At 37.6% G+C, this 11,645-nt stretch overlaps 1 protein-coding gene across 2 annotated transcripts in view; it reads right to left on the minus strand.

Moving 5' to 3' along the window:
• The window catches only part of LOC129237753 (uncharacterized), a 69,688-nt gene extending 59,008 nt beyond the window's left edge, over positions 1-10,680 (minus strand). The window contains exon 1 of one of the 2 annotated variants that reach the window (XM_054872680.1): positions 10,516-10,680. The gene's annotated coding sequence lies outside the window, so the exon portion shown is untranslated. Of the gene's footprint in view, positions 1-10,001 lie in introns of both variants that reach the window. The other variant, XM_054872678.1, reaches the window with a different exon arrangement.
• Between the last annotated feature and the right edge of the window lie 965 nt (positions 10,681-11,645).

Below are 11,645 nucleotides of genomic sequence, written 5' to 3' on the forward strand. Positions count from 1 at the left end.
ACACCATCTTTTCGTCGACTTCAAAGCTGCATTCGACAGTACGGAAAGGAGTTACCTGTATGCCGCTATGTCTGAATTTGGTATCCCCGCAAAACTAATACGGCTATGTAAGATGACGTTGCTCAACACCAGCAGCGCCGTCAGAATTGGGAAGGACCTCTCCGAGCCGTTTGATACCAAGCGAGGTTTCAGACAGGGTGACTCGCTGTCGTGTGACTTCTTTAACCTGATGTTGGAGAGCATCGTACGAGCCGCAGAACTTAATCGCTCAGGCACAATTTTTTATAAGAGCGTACAATTGCTGGCGTATGCCGATGATATTGACATCATCGGCCTTAACAACCGCGCTGTTAGTTCTGCTTTCTCCAAACTGGATAAAGAGGCAAAGCGAATGGCTTTGGTGGTGAACGAGGACAAAACGAAGTACCTCCTGTCTTCAAACAAACAGTCGGCGCACTCGCGTATCGGCACCCACGTCACTGTTGACAGTTATAATTTTGAGGTTGTAAAAGACTTCGTTTATTTAGGAACCAGCATTAACACCGATAACAATGTCAGCCTTGAAATCCAACGTAGAATCTCTCTTGCCAACAAGTGCTACTTTGGACTAAGTAGGCAATTGAGCAGTAAAGTCCTCTCTCGACGAACAAAATTAACACTCTACAAGACTCTCATCATGCCCGTCCTAACGTATGGCGCAGAAGCTTGGACGATGACAACATCCGATGAAGCGACGCTTGGAGTGTTCGAGAGAAAGATTCTGCGTAAGATTTTTGGACCTTTGCACGTTGGCAACGGCGAATATCGCAGGCGATGGAACGATGAGCTGTATGAGCTTTACGACGACATAGGCATAGCGCAGCGAATAAAGATCCAGCGGCTTCGTTGGCTGGGTCATGTCGTCCGAATGGATACAAACGCTCCGGCTTTGAAAGTATTCGATGCGGTACCAGCTGGTGGTAGCAGAGGAAGAGGAAGGCCTCCTCTGCGTTGGAAAGATCAGGTGGAGAAGGACTTGGCTTCACTTGGTGTGTCCAATTGGCGCCGGTTAGCACGAGAAAGAAACGACTGGCGCGCTTTGTTAATCTCGGCCAAAATCGCGTAAGCGGTTATCGCGCCAATTAAGAAGAAGAAGAAGATACATTCAAGCCTAAAAGGATTTTGAAAAATTTTCAAAATTGAGTCATCTACGCCATGTTGAAAATCGGGACCGTGTTTTTTCAAAAATCAATATTTCTTGAACCGTTGGATGGATTTCAATGCAATTTACAGACAATATAGAAACAAATAAGTAGTTTAAATTAGTATTATGTTAAAAAAAAAATTTCGAAATTTTGACCAAAAAAAGTCAAAAAAATTTTTTGAATCAATTTTTAGTTGATTTGGCCACTTTTTTAGATTTTCTGTTATACACGTAACGATTCCTTATGATTTAACCTTTATTTTGAAAAAAAAATTTTATGGTGTCTATAATAGTTCTCGAGATATTGCGATTTTAGTGGAAGCGCGCACGCACTTTCGCGTACGCACGCACGGTTCGCGCTGCGTTATGTGTTCCTGTATGAAGTGACTGGAGCAGACTGCTGCAGGTCTGTGCGCGTTTTTCTACTCCGGCGCTGCGTAACCGCGAAATTCACGGTGTTCGCTTCCACTAAAATCGCAATATCTCGAGAACTATTATAGACACCATAAAATTTTTTTTTTCAAAATAAAGGTTAAATCATAAGGAATCGTTACGTGTATAACAGAAAATCTAAAAAAGTGGCCAAATCAACTAAAAATTGATTCAAAAAAATTTTTTGACTTTTTTTTGGTCAAAATTTCGAAATTTTTTTTTTACATAATACTAATTTAAACTACTTATTTGTTTCTATATTGTCTGTAAATTGCATTGAAATCCATCCACCGGTTCAAGAAATATTGATTTTTGAAAAAACACGGTCCCGATATTCAACATGGCGTAGATGACTCAATTTTGAAAATTTTTCAAAATCCTTTTAGGCTTGAATGTATCTTACCTAGAACTAATATTTCCCAAAGTTTCAAAGAAATCGAAAGACCACTTGCAAATCTCATATTTTCTGACGGAGTCTTACCCAATACACACCTTTGCTGATATGTCGAAAAACCTAACGCTAGTAAAAGAAACAGCAGCGAATGTAGGCCTCGAAATAAATATCGGTAAAACCAAGGTAATGCGTTTAAAGTGGATCTGTACACACAAATTTAAAATCGACGGTACTGAGCTTGAAGAAGATATTGCCAATCGCATAAGTCAAGCGAAACAGGCTCTCTTAAAGATGTGTGGAAATCCTAATGTCAAGTCCATCATATTATATGTCTAAGAAACTTGGAATCTTGCAGTCACAGACTTGCAGCGCTTACAAGTGTTTGTGAACCGTTGCCTCCTACAGTACCCAAGACTTATGGGCTATGACGAACCAAAATGGAATACGCAAAAGAAAGTGGGGTTGGCTTGTACACATTTTAAGACCGACTTCACCCGCAATGCGATTGATTGGAACCCGCAAAGTAGCCGACGAAGAGGCAGGCCATCTCTAAGGACAAACAAAAGTTGGAACGAACCAAAGGGGCTGGCGTTCGACACAAGCGAATGGAGGAAGATTCTTGTGGGCATCACCTGTCTGTTAGTTGGCTAAATGACAGTCCAGAGTATTGTTTACAAGCGCTCGGAAACATTTTGCAAGAGTAATGCGTTTCAAACGTAAAAGTGTGATTGCATTATATTTGACTGGAAAATCCGGACCTGCAATTGTTCGTGAGCTTGAGCACCTTAAAGTAAATAAAGTTCTTGTTAATCGCACCATTACTCGTAACAATGATACTGGTAGCATCGTGAAATGTCTTGGAGGTGGTCAGTGAAGAATCGACTTGTAACAACTGAAAATATCTGACCGTAGAATCCACCGCATACTAAAAAATTATATCATTCAAGCCTTACAAGACCTAAAAGGCGCATAATCTCTCACCAAAGCAGCAACAAGTCAGACTTAAGAGAGCGAAGAAGTTGCTCCGCTTGGACGAAAGCGGTAAATTTCCGTTTTCAATTTTGTTTTGTGACGATAAAATATTTCAAATTGAGCAATTCGTAACCTCCCAAAACGATAGGACTTATTTGACCGACCGAGAATTTGAGTCATGGATTGGCCACCAGGAGCCAGCAACCGCCACAAGTAATGGTTTGCGCCAAGCGCGGATGGGCGCTCTCTAATCGTTTTCATAGAGCCTGGCGTCAAGGTATTATCGGGAAAGTATTCTTGAGGTTGATTTAAAGCCGTGGGCAGACAAGCTTTTTGGTGGCAGACCATGGACGTTTCAACAGGACTCAGCACTATGAGCACCGTCTCACAAAGCTCGAGTGAACCAAGAATGGCTGAAAACAACATTCCGAACTTCATCTCGTCCACACAATAGCCCTCAAATTCATCAGGCGCAAACCCGATGGATTCTTCTATTTGGGCCATTTTAGGGAGCAAAGTCCGTACTAAAAAATTTACCAGACTCGAGGCGTTAAAAAAAGCCATTGTCCGCGAGTGGACCAAAATACCTGCTAGTCACATTCGGGCAGCTTGCAATACGTTTCTGGGCCGTCTCAAGGCCATAGTCAAGGCTAAATGTTGTTATATCGAGCAAAAGTAAATTGATTCTTAATTTTGTATTATTTTCGCACATTTTTTACTTGGAATTGAATAAAAGTAATTTTTCAAACTAAATTTATGGGCTTTTTAATTGGTTACACTTCGAGTGCCGGACCTTGTATATATACATATGTATATATCGTTTCTTTCTGGCGCAATATGCGTTTTTGAACGGACTTCACAAAATTCATCCTGCAAGGATCGACGGCCGCAGTGGCTAAGTGTGGTGCTTCAACGTCAAAAGTGAAAATAAATTGATCAATGCACTCCGGTATCCTTAATAAACCTTGTAAAGCGTAATAAATCATCGCACGAAAACTTTCATAGGTTAATTCGATGAATGAATTTTTCACCTCGTCAAAAAATACAAATAAAGCTCGTCTGTGAAAACTTTATAAGTAAGTTTTTGCTAAAAAATACCCATCTTTTTGTTAAAAATATCGAATTACACCTCGTCATACACAGAGTTGCAAAGGCACAAAACATAAAGGGCAAACCTCGTATAAACATTTGCATTATACATCAACTATTCATGGATATCCTATCAATTACATGTAAAATATGGGTATATTAGTCCATAAATGTTAATATTTATTAGAAATCTATGCATTTATTTTTCTTGCGGTTTTGATATGCGCAGCCTCAGCGACAGGTACTTTGTTTGACATATTGACAAAACAAATATTTATTATTTCACAATTAGCAATAAATTCAATATAAGCAACTAAAAGTTCAACGCATATGCGTACTTACACACACACACACACACGCATACAGGCGTAGCTACATACCCGTTTGTGGTTTTCTATAAGCCGCTTAGATTGCGCCGATAAGCACAAAGGCGCAGACGCAACCCACATCGAGTCGAGTACGAGCACCAGCTCCGCTTCGGAGGCAGGCTGGCGCGCACCTCATTGCCGTTGCGTAAATTAAGAGGCGTGAATTGCTACACTAAAACTCTATATTGGTGCGAATATATCGCTTTACGCGGTTAATAAATAAATAAATGGGTATTTTAATCAAAGCCAATTGCTATGCACGCAAAATGCGAAAGGCCTGCAAGGCAGCCACCAACTTTAGAACTTTTTTATCTTCTTATTTCCAAGTATCTGAATATGCATTTTCTTTTTTTTTTGTTGTTTTGTACGCAAGCCATTTTTCTTTGCCTTTGCATATTTAACTCGCTTTCATACAGCACGTTCGTGTTGTTGTTGTTTTTATTGCTGTTGTTGCCGCCATTGTTGTCATTGCTCTTGTCAATGCGTGCCGCTTAATAGCCTATAATTTTCAGTTTTATGTTCTAATCGTCGCGATAATGACTTCGCAGGCCGGCTGCAGCAAAAGCCGTAATCTTTATCGTCATCTTGATGTTGTAGCCCGATAATTAAAATATGAAAATTGTAATAGATTGGCTGTAAAAATCGCTCGTAAATCTGCCCACTTTGGGCGCCTACAAAAGCATAATGGAATTTCTATGTTTTACGGTGATGCAATTTGTGTGTTGCATTCGTGAAAGTATGTGGAAATTTATTGTGTTTCGTTTTGGTCTGCGTATTTGAATACCCAGCATGCGTTGGATTGCGGAAATCATAAATTTTTTTACAGTTAGTTCAAATATGTTCTACCACTCCCTCTGCTGCCTCCCGTAAAAGGTGTTTCAAAGTCATCAGACATTTTGTATTATGTCATACTTGTTTAGTACCTCTCCAACCAAATTATCTTTAACAACTTTAGTAAGTGTGGCCAAGTGTTGAAGAGCGGCGATGAAACAATGCATAGGAAATGCAAAAGCTATACAAATCGCGATACGAAACTTTCCAAACTGCGAGTGTTGACGAAAGCCTTTCAACACCTCTGCGGAAGTGAGGTGCGCTATGAGCTTTATTATGGAACTATGCAACATAAAACATGGACAGAAATGCTCAGGGTCTAGCACATCGATGGCCCTAGTTTTATTGTATTCACCTCTTTTTCAGTTAGTACAAACCTTAAAAAGACAGCTGTTAAAATTTTCTAAATTCTATTCATTAGTTGTTAGTGAGTTGTTGTGCTAAGGCTAAAGCTACTTTTGTTATTTTCAAAACAATGAATCAAAAATAATTTCATGTTTTCATTTTTCACTGACTTTTGACTTTTGGTCTCCAACCAAAACTATCCAATTGGTCCTACACAGTCATTGTAAGGACAATACGAACATATGCGGCACTAGTTTGGTGGCCTGCAACAGAAAGGAAATACAACAAAACTAAGCTGAATAAGATACAAAGAACAGCGCGTATGTTAACTACAGGAGCGCTTAGCACCAGTCCTACTGAAGCGCTTAATGTACTAAATCATCTATTACCATTAGACTTACATATAAAAACAGTCGCTAGTAGCAGCACGGTGAGACTCAGAGATATAGGAAGCTGGACAACAAGGTCATACGGTCGCAGTAAGATCCTCCTACAGGGACCCTCGCTGCTGAAAAACAGTTCAGACTACACAGTCCGCGACCTTAACTTCAAGAAAGACGTTTTCAAGAGGTACGTTTTCCACCGAGAGCCGAATGGAGCAAAGGGAAGGTGATTGGAAGATACGATATTCAAATCTACACTGACGGTTCTAAGATGAACTGTGGTGTGGGAGCTGGCGTCCAATTCGGAGCCGCTCAACCTATATCAGTCAATTCGACTTCCTGACTATGCCAGCATCACTATGCCAGGCAAAACTATTATCGATCAAAGAAGCATGCAAATCACTAAAACTCTACAAGGAAGTTGGTGCAAGAGTAGCTATCTTTTCAGACAGTCAAACAGTATCCAACTCCATTTCAGGCAAACTAATCTTACAGTATATAAATTACTCTGATATGGGTTCCCGGTTATAGAAACATGTGAAGTATTGAGATAGCGGGTGAGCTAGCGAGAAAACGTTCAACACTAGACATAGCTGGCTGGCAGAGGCGGTAGCAGTCGTCACCCCACTCAACGCAATAAAAGTCATGCTTTAGCTGAAAGAAGGTGGAAGCAATTAACTTCATGTATTACAACAAAAAACACATGGCCGTCGTACAACATCCAGAGGACGAATTATCTGTTAGGATGCTCTTGGTCAAACATTTGACGCATCACTGCAACCTTCTCTTCAATCCCATCTGCAGAAGCTGTCAAGCAGAAGGGGTGAAGTAAAGCCTTTTCCACTACTTATGTGAATGTCTAGGGCTAGCTAGGGCACGTCCTCGCTCTTTCAGTAAGCCTTTCTTACAGCAAATTAAAAAAAAACAAAAAAAACACAAAACAAGACATCATCACACGAGGACAGTGGTAGTGAAATGGTGCTGGGCGCTAATTAGGATTATTTCAGTAGAAACACTCAACCACTTCAACAACAACGACAATTTTACACTGCTGCTTGATGGGAAAAAATACCGGTTAAGCGAAACAATGGCTCCGCTCCATCAGAAACAACAGTAAAGCGATGGTTTCTTTACTTTACACGCATTTGACTCCGAGAAAACTCTGTTCAAAGTGTGTGCCGCGTTTTCGCATGGTTGACCAAAAGTAAAAACGTGTTGATTATACTGATCAGTATTTGGCCATGTTTAAACGTGATAAACCGGAATTTTTGCGTCGATATGTGACAATGCATGCAACATAGCTCCATCACTTCACTTCCGAATCAAAACGATCGTCATCTGAGTGGACAGCAACTAGTGAACCTCGTCCAAAGCGCCCGTAAGCACAATAATCGGCTGGAAAGGTTATAGCCTCGATATTTTGAGATATTCATCGACTAACTTGAGAAGGGAAATACCAGCAACAGTGAATATTGTATAATACATTGGAGCGTTTGGTATACTAGACAAAGTTTGGAGATCTTCGTATATATCCAGACGCACGAAGCTAAGGGTCTTTGAGTCATACGTGAAATCTGTCGTTCTGTAAGAATGCGAGACATAAAACACGATAATGTGCGGTATGCAAGCTCTGCCAGCATTCATCAATCGCTGTCTCCGGAGGGTTGTGCGCGTTTTCTGGCCAAACAGCATTACTAGAGCATGATGAAGCTAGATTCTGCTCATCTCGAAATATGGCGACAAAAATGAAAACCGATTGAGCATACACTTCGAAGGCCTCATGGAGATATTATAAAAGCAGCTTTAGACTGTGGCCTACAAGGAAGTCGAACACCCCGGATACCATCAAACTTGTGGAGGTGATTAGTTGAAGCAGAAGCGCTAGAGGTAGGCTGTGCATGTAGACAAATCTATCTTTTTTGTTGAGATCTTTTGGAACCCCGGGATATACATATATACATAAATATGCGAGGGTCGCTTGAAAAGTAAGAGCAAAGTCAGATAGATGGCACTACTGGCGCCTATCGAGGGTATGTGTAGTTAGTAGGATCTCTTGGAAGAACACTCACCAAGTTTCAGCCAGATCGGCATATCTCTTTGTATTTGGCATTCGTTTGAATCGAGGAAGTCAAATGATTTTCCTTTTCCACCACGGCAACGCAGCAGCTCACGCCTCAGCAGTTATGGTCGCAAAATTAATGGAAATAGGGTTCCCACTCGTTTTACATCCACCCTATTCTCCAGACTTGGCTCTCTCTGATCCTTCAAACTACTATTTGTTCCCCAAGTTGAAGAAATGGCTGGCGAAAAAAATATTTTATTCAAAGCAGGACGTGATTGCAGAAACGAATGGCTATTTTTCAGACTTGGTCAAATCTTATTATGCGGAAGGGATAAACCAACTAGAGCAACATTGGACGAAGTCTATAAACCTAAAAGGAGACTATGTCGAAAAATAGAAAATATATAGTCCCAACAAAAAGTAGTTTTTATTTTTGCACGGACTTTTGAAAGCATTAATCCTTTGACCCTTTCAGGATTAAACCATGTAAAACAAATTATAACCTTAAAGAAAAATGTCGGTTTATATGATAAATTCTTAGCTTCCATTCCATTGATGTTCTAAGACTCGCTTTTCACCGTAAACAGAAATATTCTCGTACTATCCGCTATCAATAATTATTTGACGATGGTTAGGTTAGGTTAGGTTATGGAGGTAGTCGCGACCAACTCACTTATGTAGACCTTACAGGTCCATTGTGATACTACTGTGCGATACGGAACCTTATTTATTTTTCTTTATGGAACTCTTTTGTGGCTCTTATGAAGCGCAGGATTGATCCCATCCCCACGCCAGACAGTTCCGTAAGAGAATTTAGAAAATATTTACCTAGACAACCTGCTCGGATCTTAACTAAGGCTGGACAATTGTAAAATAAGTACTCAGCTATTTCTTCCTCATCCTCATCTCTACAACTTCTACATTATTCATGAGAGAAAAGTCGAAGTACCAAGGAATGCCTTACACATAGCCAATGACCGGTTATACAAATCACGAGCTTCGAGATATCCTCTTGAAAGGCTTACCAGTTTCCTTTGTATATTTCTTGGTTTCTTTTCGGCCATAGTAGCATAACTGTTACCCACGTGTCTTCATCCCTCTATACCCTATTGGTCTCTTGGGTAATATTATTCTTAAGTTGAAGAGTAGTACCTTTTCTGGTTAGCTCATGTAAACTGTAAAGCTTCCCTCAATATCTCTGTGCTCCGCAACCCAAATAAGGCTGACCTTGAATAGGACAGCAACATAATTTAGGGCTGCCCGGAATTCCTGTGCAATCTTTGATTTTTGATCTTAGTATAGCCGCATTCATTGATTTGATGACCGCCTGGTAATTCGAGAATATATTTATAGTAGTTTTTGTTACGGCATGCGTATTTAGATATGTAGCCACTTCTTTTATAGCTAGAACTACTGCATTATAGAGAGTGCACTTGTCTGATAGTCGAACTGATAGTTCCAGTCCTAATTCCTTCCAAAATACTCTATAGCCAACCTTATCGTCTTGCCTGGAATCATCTATATAGAAATTTAATCTCTCCTTTTTCTCCATGTTATGCCTCTAAATATTGACGATGGTATATCCCTAACTTTTTATTCAGCTGTTGATTTTTTTTTTTTGGTTTTTTTTATGACAGAACGATTTTAGATCTTGAAGCTTAACTAACTCATGCCCGCTGTATAAATATACAGATGATACTTGGCAAAGAAAATCGCGTAAGTCCACAAAGTTAAATTACTCTGTCGGAGGGAAAAAGTTAAAATTACTTTGCGAAAAATAATAGATGTGCAATATTTTATACTAAAATTAGATTCGTTAAATCCATTCCTATTCCAGTAATTCCTAATTAAATTAATTATGTACTTTTCTAATAGTTTTCACGATGTGGTGTACTGTTACTAAGTAAAATAATTGCATGCATAAATTTAGTATTCGACTCACCTTTTGGTTCTTTTATCACAGAATCGTTGTATGAATGAAGTTAAAACGTTTTTTTTGTTTGTTTGTTTGTTAAGTTGTAAGTAGTTGGATGTAATGGGATGCCACTTCGAAGTGAGTTATGATTTTTTGTTTTCTAATATCTGATTTTTAACCTCTTTTCACCTTCTTCACCTAAGTTTCTGATATTAATAACGATTGAAAGTGATTGAAGTGCTTCGAAATATTGCAGTATTTTCTGATTAAATTGTTTTATAACGAAATTGCAGGTGATTTACTTTTTCCGGAAAACAATTAGATATTATATAAGTAGGTAATTTTGTTATTTGTGGTTTGGAAATTAAACTTTCGATCATTCGAAATAATTTTCATTAGTTGGAAAGAAACGAAATGATGTTAAGTGGCAAGCATTTACTTATTTAATATAATTTTTTATTTTTTTTCGCTTGCTTAGGCTGAATGAATGGAGTTGTAAAAATTGGAAAGAAACAGCGGCGTTTGAGCCAATTGTGTTTACATGGTGAATGGCAGAGCTGCGAAGCGGGGAGTCGCGTTGTTGGAGCGGTAAAATACTTTCGATATTTTTTTCGCTTTTGAAGTAATAATAAACTTGAGCGTAGTTAAAAGCTAAAAATTGTTGTAATCGTAATTCAGTTGCTGGTGCTTTTCTTGCTTTTTCTGGGCGTCGTTATTTTTGCTGAAAGTAAATGAAACAAAAGCAAAAGTTGAGTTAATTTGCATAAGAAATTTAATTCTGTTTACTTATAAGATGTAGTAAATATATGCTTTTACATATGTTGCTATTTTTTGTACTAAAAGTGTTTGTACTATATTAAAAGTTTTTGTACTCAAATTTTTCTACTATTACATTTTTTAATAAAAGATAAGAAATAGAATTGACTATGTTTTGTACTAAAAATGCTTGTACTAAAACCTTTCTACCATTACATTTTTTAATAAAAGATAATAAATTTAATTGACTATTTTTTGTACTAAAAATGTTTGTACTAAAACCTTTCTACTATTACATTTTTTTAATAAAAGATAATAAATATAATTTTCACTTTTTTTACTAAAAGTATTTGTACTAAAAGTGTCTGTACTAAAATTTTTCTACTACTACATTTTTTTAATAAAAGATAATAAATATAATTGGCTATTTTTTGTACTAAAAATGTCTGTACTAAAACCTTTCTACTACTACATTTTTTAATAAAAGATAATAAATTTAATTAACTATTTTTTGTACTAAAAATGTTTGTACTAAAACCTTTCTATTATTACATTTCTTTAATAAAAGATAATAAATATAATTGACTACTTTTTGTACTAAAAATGTCTGTACTAAAACCTTTCTACTACTACATTTTTTAATAAAAGATAATAAATTTAATTGACTACTTTTTGTACTAAAAATGTTTTTACTAAAACCTTTCTATTATTACATTTCTTTAATAAAAGATAATAAATATAATTTTCACTTTTTGTACTAAAAGTATTTGTACTAAAAGTGTCTGTACTAAAATTTTTCTACTACTACATTTTTTTAATAAAAGATAATAAATATAATTGACTATTTTTTGTACTAAAACCTTTCTACTTTTACATTTTTTTAATAAAAGATAATAAATTTATTTTCATATTTTT

Source organism: Anastrepha obliqua, chromosome 2 (assembly GCF_027943255.1).
Source record: "Anastrepha obliqua isolate idAnaObli1 chromosome 2, idAnaObli1_1.0, whole genome shotgun sequence".
NCBI lineage: Eukaryota > Metazoa > Arthropoda > Insecta > Diptera > Tephritidae > Anastrepha > Anastrepha obliqua.